The sequence below is a fragment of the Mus musculus genome, chromosome 14 (assembly GCF_000001635.26).
Source record: "Mus musculus strain C57BL/6J chromosome 14, GRCm38.p6 C57BL/6J".
Taxonomy (NCBI): Eukaryota; Metazoa; Chordata; class Mammalia; order Rodentia; family Muridae; genus Mus; species Mus musculus.
Genome location: NC_000080.6, coordinates 73,948,337 through 73,966,204, shown reverse-complemented (window position 1 = coordinate 73,966,204; position 17,868 = coordinate 73,948,337). Strand labels below are relative to the sequence as shown.

Here is a 17,868-nt window from a genome sequence, read left to right as displayed (position 1 = left end):
AGATATGAGAACAGGAAAGCAGCAGCATCCACATCACAGGAAATCACACCTTCAACACAAAGCCAATAGACTATGGTGGGACAGAGAGGAATGAGAGGCGTCTGTAACTCCGATGGGTTCTGTGGGTTCTAACTTAATTGTTCAAAGACTTGCCATGCCCATAGCTATCAGCACATACAGCATTATAAATTAAAGTGCTGTTTGAGCTGGAGAGTCTTGGGGGCGGGGGGGGGGGGGGCTCGACAATAGAGTTGTTACTTGCAGCCAAAGCATCTCAAATGCCCAAGCTTGTTGGACTAGGAGGAAAATTAAGAAATTTGTTGGGGGGAGATGGACTAAAATGAGCAAAGTACCACAAAATATAATGTGTATACATGACAAAAAAAAGGAGTTGAAGATTTAAACCATCAGAAAAGTAAACAAGATAAAGTAAGATAAATGACCAGGAAATAGAGAAAGGTCAAATATAACAGAATTAAAGATAAAGAATAAAAATGAATTTGGCAAATTTTTATAGAATACTAAAATTGACTACTCACTAAATCAAATTAGTCAGGAAGAGATAGAAATTTATTTCAAGCATCCTTCAATCATTCACAGACTGCTATAATATCAGATAATATCAGTGCTCCTTTAAGAAATAACCAGCTTATATTTGGTGATCATGATTTGTGTAATAGAAGTTTTACGCTTCTTATCTTAATGTTTAAATGTTTAAGGATAAGAAGCGCTTAGAGATCCTATAATTGCACAGCTATGATCTGTTGTTTTGTTATTGCCTCAAACAAACTTGAGTCAATGTACAGTGATAATAAGTGGTTATATTTATAAATGCCTCCCTTATCCAAAAACAAGAACTAGTATTTTTTTAAAGAGCATAAATAACAACTAGCATGATATGATGCACTAAACTCACAGAGATAACAAGGAAAACTTCAAGAGCAGATTGTTAGAAGGTCATTACCAGCCCTAATCTCTACATTCTGAAGCAGGGGCAGGTGGTCTACATACACCGAACCCAAAGCTCCAACACTCGAGGTGCGGCTACCAAACAGTGACTCCCAGTTTTATTCACTGTTCGGAATCACTGTCTAGTCCATTTGCCTATGGTATTTCTCATCATACTGCCATTATCCTAACCATTTACCCATCATCCATTATCTAACTATCGTGTGTGTGTGTGTGTGTGTGTGTGTGTGTGTGTGTGTGTGTGTGTATTCTATTGTCTACCTGTCTGCCATATTTTAATATTGTTTGTATATTCCTCTGTGTGTGTGTGTGTGTGTGTGTGTGTGTGTGTGTGTATTCTATTGTCTACCTGTCTGCCATATTTCAATATTGTTTGTATATTCCTGTGTGTGTGTGTGTGTGTGTGTGTGTGTGTGTGTGTGTGTATGTTCATGTGCTTACAGGTACACATGAGGCCAAGTTCTGTGGCAGGTGTTTTCTTCTATGAAGCTTATTTTTTGAGACACAGTCTCTCACTAAACATGTAGCTAATAGATTCCGCTAAACTATCAAGCATCTTGCCTATGCTTCTCCAACACTGGGATTAGAGGCATGTACCTCTGTGTCTGACTTTTACAAAGACTAGAACCCAGGTCATCATGCTTACCTAGTCAGTGCATTACAAACTGAACCATCTTCCCAGCCTTTATCCATCTTTTATAGCCAGGCCGTAAAAGTTTTCCAGAGACTCTCCTTTTGACAAGGGTCTCAAAAAACTATGTCCTGATCCTGAATTCCTTACCAGTTGGAGAAGAAGCCATACCCTTACTTGCATTGATCTGGGTGTGGCAGAGGTCATTGAAAACAGTTTGAAGTCATCTGGGAGTTGAAGGGACAGCATGGATTGGACTGGTCCCTGCAGGAGTCTTAGGTACATCCAACAAACAAACTCTCTGCAATCATCATGTCTGGTACAGGTAGAACAATATGGTCCTCCTGGAAGTGGCAGGTGTCAGCTGGGGGAAACAGGAACACCTTGGCAGCTAGACAGACTCACTAGCACTTCTAGGACAACTAGGGGACAGGGGACAGCTGTGCATGTTGAGACTTTGTCCTTTTCAGGATGTTTGAAGGCAATGTCACTATCCACATTCATCATTGAAAAGTGTAAGAAAAAAATCAGAATTTACAAAAAAGAGAATCTTTCCTGCAACAAACCAGTAAAAGGGATTTCTATAGTTAAAGGAAATGAATTATTTAAAGCTAAATAGAATTGCTAGAAAATTCATGTCTCTTTTTTTCAAGAAATTTACCCACAGAAGAGGTAGACAGGCTAGTGTCTCCTATATTCACCTTGAATTTTGCAATAAGCTAAGAGAGATGATTTAAATTTTCTTTACCACATTCTTTCTCAAGCAAGAAAGGACAAACATTGCCTACCCGAAAACTAAAATTAAAGTGGGAAAGCATTTTTCTCCATTAAAATACTTTGTAAATTTAATAATTTCTGAACTATTATGTCCCCTGTGTTTAAAAAATGAAACCTTTTACTATAGCCTGAAGACTCTATTTGAAACCTATGCTGGACATTTCTACATTTTTTTTTCCTACAGCTGTAGTTAGACTTTGAACTTTAAAGAACCATTTAGAGGTTATATTGAAAGGACCTACCAGAACTCTTATTTAGAATTCCTAGACTGAGAGAGGATGGGCAAGGGAACGCAGTACGAACACTTGAGGTTAGGGAGCACTGGTCTGTGAAGGAAAACTTAGATCAGTGAATTTTCGAGCTGGAAGAGCCTGATAATTTAACCTTCTCGTTTTACAAAGAAAGAAATATTGACCTACAAAGCTCCTCAAACCTAAATCAATAGTTCTCTTCCAAAGTCTTGGCTCTTCATATTTATCCAGAGAAATGACAAATCGGTTTTTAAATTTCCTTATGGTCAGAATCATTTATCTCAAGTCCCAGAGTAAAGCTAGGTTAGAGTATTGATTATTTTTCTATCTGAATTTTCTTGAAAATTGTCAGTTGTTGATTTCCTTTAAATGTGAACTTTCATTATTTAAAGCTCTCAGGTAAAAGAATCAATAAACAACACAAACCCTAATGGCTTGCTCAAAGACAACATTCAAATTTCATGCTGCAATTTATTTTTCTTTAAAGAATCACAATTTTTATATTGATACTATAGTCAGTATGGATTTCACTGTAAAGAAGAACTAATTTGAAATCAGAGCTTCACAAAATAAAAACTAAACAAACCAACACATTTAGTTGGCTCCTTAACTTCTTTGTTGCCTGGGCATTGGAGTAGTTCACAGCCTTTAGGGTTTCAGTAACAAACACAGAGCCTCCTTGTAAGTCACACTGAAGGGCCTTGCTATTATGCCTTTGGCCAGAAGCAATGAATCCATCCACCACCCTATACTTACCCACTGTCCAGCCTACAGAGACCAATGGGCTCTCTAGTGGCTATTCAGTTTTCCTCACCCCCTTTCTCTTAGCACAGCAGCAGAGAGAGTGGTTCTCTTAAGTATGGTAGAGCACAAATCTCACAAAGACTTTTGCTTCTTTCACAGGAAAATAACAACAAAAACTTCATACATGCACACACCACCACCACCGCCATCAGCATCAGCAGCATCATCACCATCACCATCATCATCCTATGTTACCGAGGCAGCCACACTTGTTTACCTCAGTTCCCATAGTTGCCTGCTGACCTACCTGGCTTCAACCACTGACCCTTTTGCTGTTCCTGTAACATGATGTGTTTTCCACATGAGATTTTTTTATGTTCTTTCTAGGTAATTCCCCACCTTCAAATCTTGCTTACTTACCACCTTCAAACCTCAGTTCAAAATTTCTGCCTCACTGAAGGCTTGCCTGATCACCCTACAATTCTGTCACATACACTTCCTCTTCTTGTTTCCCATATCAGTAACTACCATGGTTTAAATGAGATGTCCCCCCATCTGCTGCACAGTTGAATTCTTAGTGCACAGTTGGTAAAGTTGCCTGGGTAGATTAGGAGGTGTGGTCTTGCTAGAAGTCTGTCAGTGAGGGTAGGTTTGGAGTTTTTGGGTTTAAAGACTTGGACCATTTGGAGTTTGCTTCCTCTGCTTTCTGTTCAAGATGTGAGCTCTAGACTTTCTGCTTCAGCCACAGCATCTGCTACATGCTGACACATTTCCCACCATGACATACTCTTATCTCTCTGGAAGCATAAGTCAAGTAAACCATTGCTCCTATGAGCTGCCTTGTTTGTGGGATCTCCTCCCAGCATTGGTAACCATTGGTAACCATTGCTCCTATGAGCTGCCTTGTTCGTGGCATTTCCTCCCAGCATTGGTAACCAACACAACCATCTGACATTATCTATATTTTATGTGTTCATTTTCACTGAAAAACATATAACACTTCAACCATTTTTCATTGCTATATCCCTAGTGCCAGGAGGAGTGACTTTAATGTAGTGTATTTCCAGTAAATATTATCAAATAGATTGATCCTAAGTGAGCTATAAAATAAATAAACTTAAAAATTATAAGGACTGGGGAAAGAACTAAAAATCTTAAAGTAAGAGCCAACTGCTTTGAAAAGAAAAATAATTCCAATCTATGTCCTAGAAAAAAAATGATTGCTGGACTTAAAACCTTGATAACAAGGTGAACTGGCTGGTTGGACATAGCCAGACAAGATGTTAGAAAGCTAGAAGGAATAATCTAGAAGGCAGCGTGAATAAAGAAGTAAAAATTAGGAAAGTACATGGAGAACAGAATGAGAGAAGAAAAGAAGTTCCAGAAGTGGGGAAGAGAAAATCAGGAGAGACATTCAAAAGATATGATTCATTTTTTTTCCACAAGCAAGAATATAAGAATTGATGAACCATGCTGGGCTTGGTGTCACAGAAACTTAATCCCAGCACTTAGGAGGCAGAAGCAGGCAGATGTCTGTGAGTTTGAGAACAGCCTGGTCTACCAAGAAAATTCTAATGTAGCCAGGTCTGTATATTGAAGCTTTGTCCCGACCCTCACCTATTGTTTTTTAATAAAATTGAGTTACCAATGAATACCCAGGATCCAGATGCTGTGGTGAGAGCCTGCTAGCTTAGAAAGGCAGAAAAAGCACCCAGCTGACCTTCCTCCTCAGCCAATGTCCCAGAAAGAATCCCCATCTCTCATACCTTTTCATAAAACCCTCCTTCATACTGAATGCCCCTCCCTTCTACTTCCTGTGGATCTCTATATCCATCCTTGTGGTTCCCTCTTACTGTCTATGTTTTTTTTTCTTAATAATTCTATGTTCACTTCCTATCAACTGTTTGCTTGTTCTACCTCTTGACCTATACTTGACTTCATTTAATCCTGGTTACAATACTCAAGTAGAAATCTGTTGGATTAAAAGTGTGCTAAGACTGCAACACACCACAACTAGAAATAGGGTTTTTTTTTTTCTAGTAAATGACACAACCTCTGGGTTCACATTGTGATCAGATATCCTGCAACACCCACTCCAAAAAAAAAAAAAAAACAATGCATGAAAACTGAAATCAACAAATTCTAAACAAAACATATTGTTGTCTATACTCAAAGGAAAAGAAAACCTGCAAAAATGCACTAACAAATAGAAGTAATGGTACAAATAAAACAGAATGTTTACCAAAAAATAACCATGAAGTAAGCACAAGGAAGTGTGTTTACTGACTTACTTTCCTAGTCAGCTAACAGACAACTTATTGCTGAAATGTATTGACAATACTCTCAAAGCTTTAAATTTTTCTCATTTTTTTAAAGTTTGAATACATGTATAATTAGCTACATGACATATGTCTTGCTTCAGCAATAAAAGATTATTAAATGGCTTGCAAACCTCTGTAAATACTAGAAAGGTACCTGCTGGTATTTTAATGCACCTGCTTCTAGTTGATATTGAGGTCTGGTTAGTAAGAATGGGCTAGGTGAGATCAGTGGACACTCCTTCCTTGTTTGTGTTTCATCCTTAGAGTTGATTGGCTTAGGCCTGTCATTCTAACTCTAGGGCTAGGAAGAAAGGGCTCACTGAATCAGCACTAGAGACTAATGTTTCATGCTACAAGGATATCCCAAAGCAAGTTTATGTCCATGCCTGCTGTGCATCCCACTTGTGTAGTGGCAGAAATGAATACTGTAAAACAAGCATTAATGCATATTATACAGTTAACAATGTTTCTATTCATTAGCCACTGTATTAGGTATATTGTTTATTTAGTTTAAGTGTTCTCTTCAAAGCTCTAATGTCAGCTTAGATTTTTCAAAACCTACTCTAATAAGGGTTCTTTAATGCTTCAACCTCCCTTCCTGCCCACTGACAAAGGTAGGGGGAAGGAAAGATGGTCAATAGGACAAGGAGGTGTGGACCTGTTTAGAACTAGTTCTTTGGAGTGGTGCCAATCTTTGTTGCCAAGATATCAGCAGTCCAGTCCAAATCATCAAACATGAATCAGTAGCAGCAGTCTAGTCCAATTAATAAATACCAAACACCAACCAGTAGCAGTGGCTTGATCCAGAAGAAACCTCAACCCTCCACCAAATCATCATGAGTCTGGAGAGTCAGCATGAAGCAGCCTGAATAACAGAAGTTCTTTGGCAAGTCTTTATGAAGTCTGAAGATCAGTGAAGACCAACAAAGCATTGCAAGGTAAACTACTCCAGGTATGATACACCTTCTCATGTGTCTGCTTCAGCAAAACATCCTCTCACAAGACACCTCCCAGAAAAACATTACATGACACAGCTGAGTTCCCAAAGAAACCAGAGATTTGCACTTCACTCTAAGGACAGTTTGTTCTTAGTCTTGACTATAGCCCCAGGGAGCCACCTTCTACCACACTGCTCTCTCACTTTGAAAGCACCCTTTCCCCATAATTGGGAGTTCCCTTTAATGAGTGAGACATTCTGGCAGTTCAGTTTAAAGTTCAATAAAATCTTATTTTTATTCCCCTACCTCTGTAGATGCCATTGATACAACCCCCTTTAAAAAAATTAAAAAATAACTTCTAGCTAGCTGTGGTGGCTCACACTCTCGATCACAGAGGCAAAGGCAGGTGGATCTTTGAGTTTGAGTCCATCCCAGTCTACAGAGAGAGTTCCAGGACAGGCAGAGCACACAGAGAAACCCTGTCTCAAAAAAATACATATCTATTTTTTGATAGATAGATAGATAAATAGATAGATAGATCAATAGATAACTTCTGGACTTGAAGGATCAGTGGATCAAAAATGCTTACTGCCAAGTCAATTGACCTGAGTCCAATTCCAAGCTCTACATGGTAAAAGAGAACCATCTCCTGTAAAGTATCCTCTGGCATTCACACACATACGATGGCACCTGTGTGCCCCCATACACACACATAAGTAAAAATGTAATAAATATTTAATTAAAAATAACTTGTGAGCCTAATTCTTCTACAACCCCTAATTTTGTTGGTTCAGTGATTTGCTCAGTCTCCATCTACCACGTCCTCCAGTCTCTGACCAGCAGGTCAGGTATGTGAGCAGAGCAGGTAGCACCTTATGCGGCTGTCCCCAGAAATACAGGTACTTAGAAGCGCTCTTGACAGACATCCATGGGGTTTTCTGGACAAGATATTTAGGAAGATACCTGACTTTGCTTTCTTCCTACTGCTCCTTAGTCTCTGCATCTTGTGCAAGTCTCATTATTAGAAATAATAGAAAGAAAATAACCACTGGCAAACTCCAAATTCAACACATTATGAATGTGAATGTGAATGTGATCTAGTTCTGTGTTCGTACATGACAGATAAATTTAATCGGACTCAAATGAGCAGAGTGAACACAGTCTCTGTGAGAGGCTCCTGGACAGATTTTTAACTGTATAGAACTCACCATACATTTGCTGACTCAGAAAAACCAGGGGCTTGGGGATGAGGATGAGGACTTCAGTGCTTTAAGAGCATGTTCTGCAATTTGTCAATCATAACTTTCAGTTAACTAACACTGTTTTGGTGAATAATAAAAACACACAACTAGGTGTGTGCAATTAGAGCAAAACTATCACCTGCTCAAGTATCATTGCACGTGAGAGGAAATGAACCTGCGAAGCAAAGAATTTGCCTAGCCAAGGAGTAAAAAGCTTCCATTACAGTGTGCTCTGATTCCTGTGCGTCTGTAGTCAGTGTTACTTTATGCGGATCCTAAGGAGCGCAGAGTATTCTCATCAACACATGATTTCACTGTGCATTGATCATCCCACCCAGCACATTTTCTTGTTATAGAGATATCAGCTGGATATTGAAGAGAGATTAGCATGACTAAAACTATCTTCCAAAAATCCTTTGGTTCTTCTACATCTAGAGGAGAGAAAACAAAATGTCTTCACTGTGAGATGCCTTGAGGCACTAAGGAGTACAGATAGTGGAGATAACACTTTAAGTTTGCTTTAAAGAACTTAGCTCTAAAAAGAAACAAAATCTGTTTGACTTGGTAGGTTCTTTCAACTCCTTGCACTTTGGCTGAGAATGTACTGTTGAGCCTTCAGAAATGAAAAGCATGTTGAGTGCAACCCCCCTACAGTTGCCTAAGAAGACATAATAGCATTATTACTGTATGCAAACACTAATAGTGTTATTGTTCACTTGACAGTCTCCAAAACTGAGTTATAGAAAGATTTAAAAGATGGCCCTGTGATAAAAGTTTTTGAGGTGAGACTGACCACCTACCTATGTTGAATCCCTGGAATTCACACCAAAAGCCAGAGGTGTTAACATGCACCTGTAATCCCAGCACTCATATGGTAAGATAATAAGCAAAGACAGGAGACTCTGCTGGAAGCCATTAAGCCAACAAGTCTGGCGTAAAGTATGAAGCAACAGAAAATAGGTAGTTCCTGTCTGAGCAAGATGGAAGGAACAAACTCTCAAACATTGCCATGCATGATTAACACATATGTACCTACATTCATATACACAAAACACAGAGAGAGAGAGAGAGAGAGAATCTGAGACACAGAGAGACAGACAAAGACAGAGGTAGACAGACATGAGAAAGACAGATGAAAATAAGTTTTAAAAGTCTACACAGATGAAATACAAGTTTATAGAAACATAGTAATATTTTTTACACTTGATTGATTAATCAAAGGTCCATCTCTCATAAGGAATCTAGCATACCTGAGCAGCTGTGCTTTTAGAAACAGCAAGTAGGAAGGCGAACAAAGACACATAAGAAGCATTTAAATGATACTCCTCTGTTTGGGTATGGGTCGTGCAAAATGGAGAACTACAAGCACCATACTGGACTTCAGCCATACTCTGCCCCACATGTCTATATTCTGTTCCAACCTGTGTTTTGTTTGTTTCTATACAAAGGACTGGACTCAGGCTTTGTGCATGCTAAGCACAAGCTCTACTGAATTTCTTTTGAAAGCCTGGCACCACTAAGTAGAATGAAGCTAAAGCTGTTCTCAGTAGTTTCCTAAGTTCTCTTTGCCTGTTTGCAATACTAGGATTCTGGTTATATAATCTTCTTTATAGATTTTCCTAGTGTTCGGCTGGCATCACTGATAAAATCTTAAGGTTCTCAAAATAGTGTTCTTTATTATAAGTATTGGCTTATCTGAGGACATAAAGACATAAAGAATCACTGAGTATCTAACACTATCTCTGCTATTTAACCAGCTGATGGCAAATCTCTAAATTTGAGTCATCAGAATTATGAGGATTAAACACAGAGTATGGAAAACTTTGCATGAAATACTACTTCCTATCTGTTTTTCTCCCAGGGATGTATCAACAGCCCTGATTCAAAACAGTTTCACTTAATTTGATCTTACAATAGGAGAACACCTCCACATCACCATTCCACATTCCCTGTAAGGATAATAGTTACTAAGTACACAAGACAGCCGAATCTTCATTGGAACTGAGCTTTGTGTAGAGGATTCTGCCTAGCTATGGTAGACGTATTCAGAGCATGTTGAGGGTAGTGTGCCTAAACTTTCTGTTCAGTAGATTAGATAATAATGGTGCTTTTGATCGATGGTATGTGTTTCCAATTTACAGTAGGTTTATGGAGATGTTGCTCCATTATCAGTGGAGGATAATCCGTGTACTCACATCTGAAAGGGAAAACTTATGATAAGTTCATTACTACTTATTTCTGCATAGGTTAAAAAAAAAACAATTGCAGTGTAGCTATTGATTTTATTTCTGTTCCTGTGATAAAATGTCCTGACCAACAAACAAACAAAAAACAGCTTGGGAAAGAAAGGGTTAACTTGACTTTACAGTTCCGACTATAATTACAATTACAGTCCATCATTGCAGAGAAGTCAAGGTAGGACCTCAAACAGCTAGTTGCAGTGTATCCATAGTCAAAAGCAGAGCGAAGGGAATGCATACCTGCAACCCACTTGCTCGTTATATCTCTTCACTATGTCATACATTAGGGCCCTGGGATGAAATGGCGCAGTCCACATTCAGGGTGGGTCTTCCAACTTCATCTGATGTAATTCACAAAAATCCCTTACAGATGTATTCATAGTCCAACCTAACCTAGGAAGTCCCTTGTGAGACTCTTCTCAGTGATTCTAGGTTGTGTGGAGTTGACAATTAAAACCAACCCTCCCGGGAGACTCTGCAGGATCCGCGGCCCTGAGCATCGGAGCGGTGAACTCTTCAAGTCTCCGATTAAATTTAAAAAATGGCCTCCAATAAAACTACATTGCAAAAAATGGGAAAGAAACAAAATGGAAAGAGTAAAAAAGTTGAAGAGGCAGAGCCTGAAGAATTTGTGGTAGAAAAAGTACTGGACCGTCGTGTAGTGAATGGGAAGGTGGAGTATTTCCTGAAGTGGAAGGGGTTCACAGATGCTGATAATACTTGGGAACCAGAAGAAAATTTAGATTGTCCAGAATTAATTGAAGCATTTCTTAATTCTCAAAAAGCTGGTAAAGAAAAAGATGGTACAAAAAGGAAATCTTTATCTGACAGTGAATCTGATGATAGCAAATCGAAGAAGAAGAGAGATGCTGCTGACAAACCAAGGGGCTTTGCCAGAGGTCTCGACCCTGAACGAATAATCGGCGCCACGGACAGCAGCGGAGAGTTAATGTTTCTCATGAAGTGGAAGGACTCGGACGAGGCCGACTTGGTGCTGGCAAAGGAGGCGAACATGAAGTGTCCTCAGATTGTCATTGCCTTCTACGAGGAGCGGCTGACTTGGCATTCTTGTCCTGAAGATGAAGCACAATAATTGTTTGCATTTATATATATATATTTATATATATATATAAAATCTGGATCTTGGGTTTTGAATTACTAGTGTGGAAAAAAATAGCATTCTAATGAAAATCAAGTTTGATATGCTGGTTTTGAAAGTATTGACAGTAGTTGGGATATTTTTGGTTTTTGTTCTGCATCAAAAGGCACTGATTCCTTTGAGCAAGTAAGAGCTTTCTGTAGTTGCTTCCTTTAACAATAGAATATTTGATACCATGTTGTATTTCCTCAGCTTTGAAGAACAGCTTTTCTTAAACGCTGGGGAGATTTTACAGTTATTACTCAAGTCAGAACTTATTTTTAACTGGGACACAGAAGGACCATTCTGGGTTTTTTTTTGTTTGTTTGTTTCTATGCGGTGTATGCATAAAACACATAACTTGTTTGTTTTGTTTTGTTTTTAACTGAAGATGAAAATACAAGTTGATGAGATTCCCTCCTTGTGAACATTTTCCTGAAACCATAACCTTTCAGATTAAGCAGATTCTGTGATTTATTGGCTAGTTTAAAGGCAACAACATCAGAATTGATGTATTATCACATAAATACAGTGGTATATTTACAGAGTGTTGTACATGTCCCCTTTGGAAAATGGAATTAGACTAAGTAATAGTGTGATTTAATAACAAGACTTGGGCTAGAGGCAGATAGAGCTCTGACCTAAGAGGCCAGCTGAGAGGCAGAGGCAGGTCCAGGTCAGCCAGTCTATGTAAAGGTTCCTCTGGTGAACTTTGTAGAAAGTTAAAGTCTGTACTAAAAGGTTATGATTTATGGAATCTGTTTGATGTGGAAATAGAATCGTGGCTGGAGCTGACGTTGGCAATTTAAGACCTGCTAAGTGAGTGAACAAAATTTGCTAATATCAATTAATGACCTGCATGCTTTTTCTTTACCCTGACTCATTCCTTACTGGTAGGATCAGTCTTTTCAGTATTTGGGTTATGGTTCAATGAGCCAGAAAAGTAACTTTGTAGTATCAGAATGTCATCCAACTGTATATTTACTTTATTGTAAATAATGGTGAACAGTGGTCAATAAATAGTTTTATATTCCTTTAAAAAAAAAAAAAAAAAAAAAAAACCAACCCTCCCAGAAATGGTCCTCTTTGAAAATACAATGTGTTTCAGAAAGTCAAAGTCATTCTTTTTTTTTTTTTTTTTTTTTTTTAGACATGGTTTCTCTGTGTATCCCTGGCTGTCCTGGAACTCACATTGTAGACCAGGCTGGCCTCGAACTCAGAAATCCACCTGCCTCTGCCTCCCGAGTGCTGGGATTAAAGGCATGCTCTACCACTCTAAAAAACCAGTTCTCTTTATGGCAAGATAAGAGTGTACACCAGAGGTTCTCAATCTGTGAATGGTGACCATGCTGGGAGATAAAATGACTCTTAGGTGACTGGTGTCACCATCTAAGACCATCAAAGGCATAGATATTTACATTATTACTCATAACAGTAGTAAAATTACAGTTATGAAGTAGTAATGAAAATAATTTTATGGTTGTAGATCACCATACCATGAGGAACTGTATTAAAGAAAGAGTCCCAGCATTAAGAAAAGTGAGAAATACTAGTATACATGGCCAAGTGGTAGAAGTGATGTCCCCAGGACAAAGCCAAAAAAGTGTGTATGTGTGTGCATGTAAGTGTTTACCAATTATGTACCAGGTAATTTCTTGTTTCCTTGCAATTTGATTTTCTTACATAAAGAATTTTTAATAGCCACAAAATCAAAGTCTTACTAAATTTGGGTCTTGTATTAGTCCAATAAACATTTCCTCTGAAATCAAGCACATTTTAAGTAGAATTCAGATTCAAACAGTGAGAATAAATAATAATATCCTATTGTGAGTTTCTCCTGGTAGAATGTGCTCTTGTGCAAGGCTCCATGATCTGGTCCTGGCTCTGTAACAGAAGCTCTATGGTACTGGGTGCACCACTCGGCCTCCCTCACCCTCTGTTTTCACATTTGAAAGTACAGATTCCACTTTCTCTAAGGCTCCAAATCACTCTAAAATGAATCTTCATGAATAATCTCACAACTAAATTCATGTGCTACATTTTAAAAATATTTTGGAATTTCTACTTCTGTGTGATTTCCAGTTCCTCTTGGATCAATACCCCAAACAAATGGTCACACAAAGCAGTGTGTTCCAAGACATTCGAATGTTAGGTTAGTGGTGAATGGTGTGATTGCTGAAGGCAGCAGTGGCACAGAGAGCCTTACTGTTACTTCGCTGAGTAATTGGCAGACTGACAACCACAGCAGAGGACTGAGAGATCCAGCCTCTCACATTCCCAAAGTCAAAGAGATGAAGTCAGAATCTAAGCACGAAGCCAAGCTCTTGGAGTTCACACAGTAAAATTCCATACAGGAGTGATCAGCACGGAAGGAAATCAATAGCCATTCACAGAATCTCATTTGGGTGTTCACATCCACAAACTCCTCTTCCTATGGTCAGCACTGGCTATAGTATGTAAGAAAATTACTCAAGGCTTCGTAAAATGGTTTCCAGGTGGTTAGAGGTAACAACAGCCAGAGTTTGCAAATAGCTTGCAATCAGGCTGGAGTCCTCATGATTTGCCTGAGGAAGTAATAGAGAAGCAAGAGGAACCTGCCTCAGCAGTGAGGAAATTTACCCTCAGCAGTGAGGAGCATTTAGCCCTTCACTGTGGGCAGCTCTTATTTTCTTAGCAAATCTTAGAAATCAAAGTTTAAAGGAATCGAGTGGTTTGTAAAACTTCAACTGTACCCACAAACAAAGCTCAAACGTATTTCTAAGAAGAAAAATATGTTCCTTTACCAACAAGGAAACATTCACATCTGTCTACTTATCAAAGAACATCAGGTGAGCAAGCAAGAAAACTGTGATCCATAATGAAGAGAAAAACTGTCCATCAAAAGCAACACAGAATTTACACAAGTGTTAGATGCCGCAGGCAGATTTTTTTTTTTTTTTTAGCTATTATAATTGAACACATTCCCCAAATGTGAAGAAATTTACAAAATTATTTTAAGACCCATTTCAAATTCTAAAATGAAAATTACAAACTGATGTGAAAATCATTCACAGCAGATTGGATACTGAGGAGGGGAAATGTCAGCAAATTCAATCAGCAATAAAAGCCGGACAAAAGGAAATAGAAAAATATTTTTAAACAAAGTTACATGCAAAACTGAAAACCATAAAAAACTAAAACAGAATAAACAATTTTAATTCTTGATTAGACGCAAAAAGTATGATCCACAAAAGAACTAATGACTAGAACTTCACCAAAACTTAAACACATATCCTTTGAACATCCATTAAAAGATTAAGAAACCATGGCTTGAGAAAAAAGTGCTTTCAAACTATGTATTAGATAAAAGCTATTTATCCAGACATGTGAAGAACTTTTAGAAATCAGTAGCCACATTTTTTAAGCCCAAGAAGAAAATGAAGACATTCTAAAACAGTTTACAAACACACACACACACACACACACACACACACACACACATACATACACTACTCAAAACACCTGTCATCAAGGGTAACACAATAGTAAACCACAGACATATATCTATTAAAATAGAAAAGACTAAAGGCTGACTGTCCTAGGTAGGATTATAATTACTTGAAGAAACTCTCTCTCTCTCTCTCTCTCTCTCTCTCTCTCTCTCTCTCTCTCTCTCTCATGTGTGTGTGTATTATTTTAACCTTTAATAATATATAATATTATTATATATTGTTAAAATATATTATAATATATTTTATTATAAATATTTATTATAATATTATAGATAACCTATATAAACCTTTAATATTTGAAATTTCTTTCATGAACTATACTCATTTAGAGGAAGAGTTTACCTATCACTAGAATTTAAGTTAAGACTTATCTTGAATGAGCTAAACATACTCTATCAAAATAGCTTTTTATAGACATAGAAATAAATGCCCAATTTCAGACTTTTCTTCAGGAATAAAACAGGTAGCACATTGAAAATCGTGTTCCTAGAAACAGTGCTCAAAAATGTGCTTGATTCTTCTCCTAGGAGAAGAAGCAACCACTCTTTTATGAGCTGCCTTCAGTGATAAGGCTTGAAAGAGATTCATGCCCTGAGCTACTTGCCATCAGCTGTAACTGCCACTGTTGGATTAGTGAGACTCCACACAGTTCCAATTGCTGATCTCAGAAGCACACTGGGAGTGAGAAATTCAGAGTAGAACTTGCTGGCTATAACCTTGAAGGACCACTTGGTCCTTTCCAGACTAAGTAGGTGCTTTCACAAAATGAATCTTTCTTGGATTGTTCTGGAAGGATATCAAGGTCATGCCAGGCCTCTGCATTATCCTCCCTGGCACACTAGCACAGGATTGTGCCAGGCCTTCCCATTATCCTTTCAACAACCCTGACTTCCCAGACATACCAAGTAGCCCAGTCTATGACTCTGAGGACTCTGAGAATGAAGGTCAAAGACTCTCTCCAATATTCTTATGATGCATGTGAACATTTCTACCCTTTGCATTTCATGCCTACAAATCAGTTTGGCAAGGACTCCATTCTCCCAGCAACTCTGCAAAAGCAGAACGAACAAAAAGAACTCACATTTAAAACACATTGTTAAGGAGCATTGCTATTTTCTGTACAACAACTCAATTCCTCAGTTCTGGGACCCTAGTTTACAATTTTTTTTTTTTTTTTTTTTTGGTGTTTTGAGACAGGGTTTCTCTGTGTAACCCTGGCTGTCCTGGAACTCACTCGGTAGACCAGGCTGGCCTTGAACTCAGAAATCCGCCTGCCTCTGCCTCCTGAGTGTTGGGATTAAAGACGCCACCACGCCCAGCTGAAACATTGATTTTTCAATCATCTCTTATTACTTATTTTCAGTACATGTAAAGTTTAAAAATGGTTGTGGATGAAATACCTCTTAATTTTAGGTGATACCATGTACCACACACCATCAGTAAGACCTGTCTGAGCATTGACACCTGCTTTACTCCCAGAAAGACAACACCCATCTCCCATTTCACCTTTGTTCACTCCGATGTTCTTTGAATTCTGTGTTGAAAGCATTGTGTTGGATTTTGCCCTGTGTGATACGTGTGCAACCTGATTCCAGCTTCCTGATTCTTCTCTGGTATGACTATGTAGAGGTATTTCTTTGTTTGTTTGCTGTGCTGTTGAATTACAGTCTTAAAATGTATCTCAGGCTAGGTTTGAATTTCTATTTTAACCCCCAGTGTACAATTACTTGCATAGAGCATAGTGCACATGATGTTTTTTTTTTAAGAATCCATGTTGGCCTTCTGACTATCAGTTGCATTCACACTAGAGATGTAGGTTATGATGTCTGGAAATCAATTGGCCAATATGCACCAAGATGAATTGCGATTGCCAACCCCACAAGGAGGGGAGAGGAAAATAGTGTCCTCAAAAATAATAATATTATGGGCAGTGAGGAAATGTTTGTAAACATAGCGGAGCATTCTTAATCTACACCTACTATGTCTCTAAAAATCCTCCAACAAGCACTGAATGATATGTGACAAACCTGAGTGCCGCAACACAGCCCAAAATAGAGTCCTATGAGGGGAATTCTGGATGCTTGAGAGTCCGCTCTAAGAAATACATCTTGCTGCCTCATTTTCTTTAAAACATGAATTATTCCTGGCATGTGCTTTCATGCCCCTCCCAGGAGTAGTGGATAGGAATGAATTTACTTCAGATTATTCAGTAAGACTGTTATTGTTATTGGGTTACATGTCTCTATGGAGAAAGGTGGTTTTGCCATGTGTGACTTGGCCTTGTGATTATTATATACAGCTTGAACTCATGAGCACTTTACTCAGATGACGGCTTTAAGTGTCAGAATATAAATTGTTCAATGCTCTGTATAAAGTTGACTATTGCATGAGACTTCAGTTTGCCTCCTGTTTAGGATCCATTCTCCCAGGTCACACCACCCCCAGAGTGATGAACACCTGTGACCTGGGTAGTAAAAACTGCTTACCTTAAAAGGCGTGTTGCTTTAGCATCAGTATTTTAGCACTTGGTATTATTTGTGAGACTCTAGACATTAAGATATCACTGATAACAAGGCCAAAGGTAGGCTTTATCACCATCATCATCATTATTGGTGGTGCTATTGTTATACTATTGCTTTTGTTTATTATTATTATTATTATTTATTATTATTTATTATTATTATTATTATTATTATTATTGTTGTTGTTGTTGAAAATAGATTCTTCTCTCATATAATACATTCTAACCACAGTTTCTATTCCCTGGACAGCAACCCAGCCACAAAACCCTCCACCTACAACATTTTCAGCTTGCAAAGTGTGCTGGGGCGGTGGTAGCACAGAACTTGTGGGAGTGGCTAACCAATGTCTGATTTAACTTGAGACCAACTCCAAACTCCCCTGTTTAACCACAGGATAAGCCAGGATGCTCCCTTCCATTATAGTCAGGAAAATGGCTATGGGTTTCAGTAAATACATAGTGCTGTCTGACACACTGGACAATCACATGGCCCAGAACACTCTTTTGCTTTCTTTTGTTTATCTGCAGTGAGGGTGTTATTCATTGAATGGTTGTAAGTATTAGATGAATTACTGTGCTCAATGATTTAGAACTGCACATTAATTT

At 38.3% G+C, this 17,868-nt stretch overlaps 1 pseudogene; it reads left to right on the top strand.

Annotated features, from left to right (window-relative positions):
* Positions 10,579–12,307, top strand: Cbx3-ps6 (chromobox 3, pseudogene 6; annotated as a pseudogene).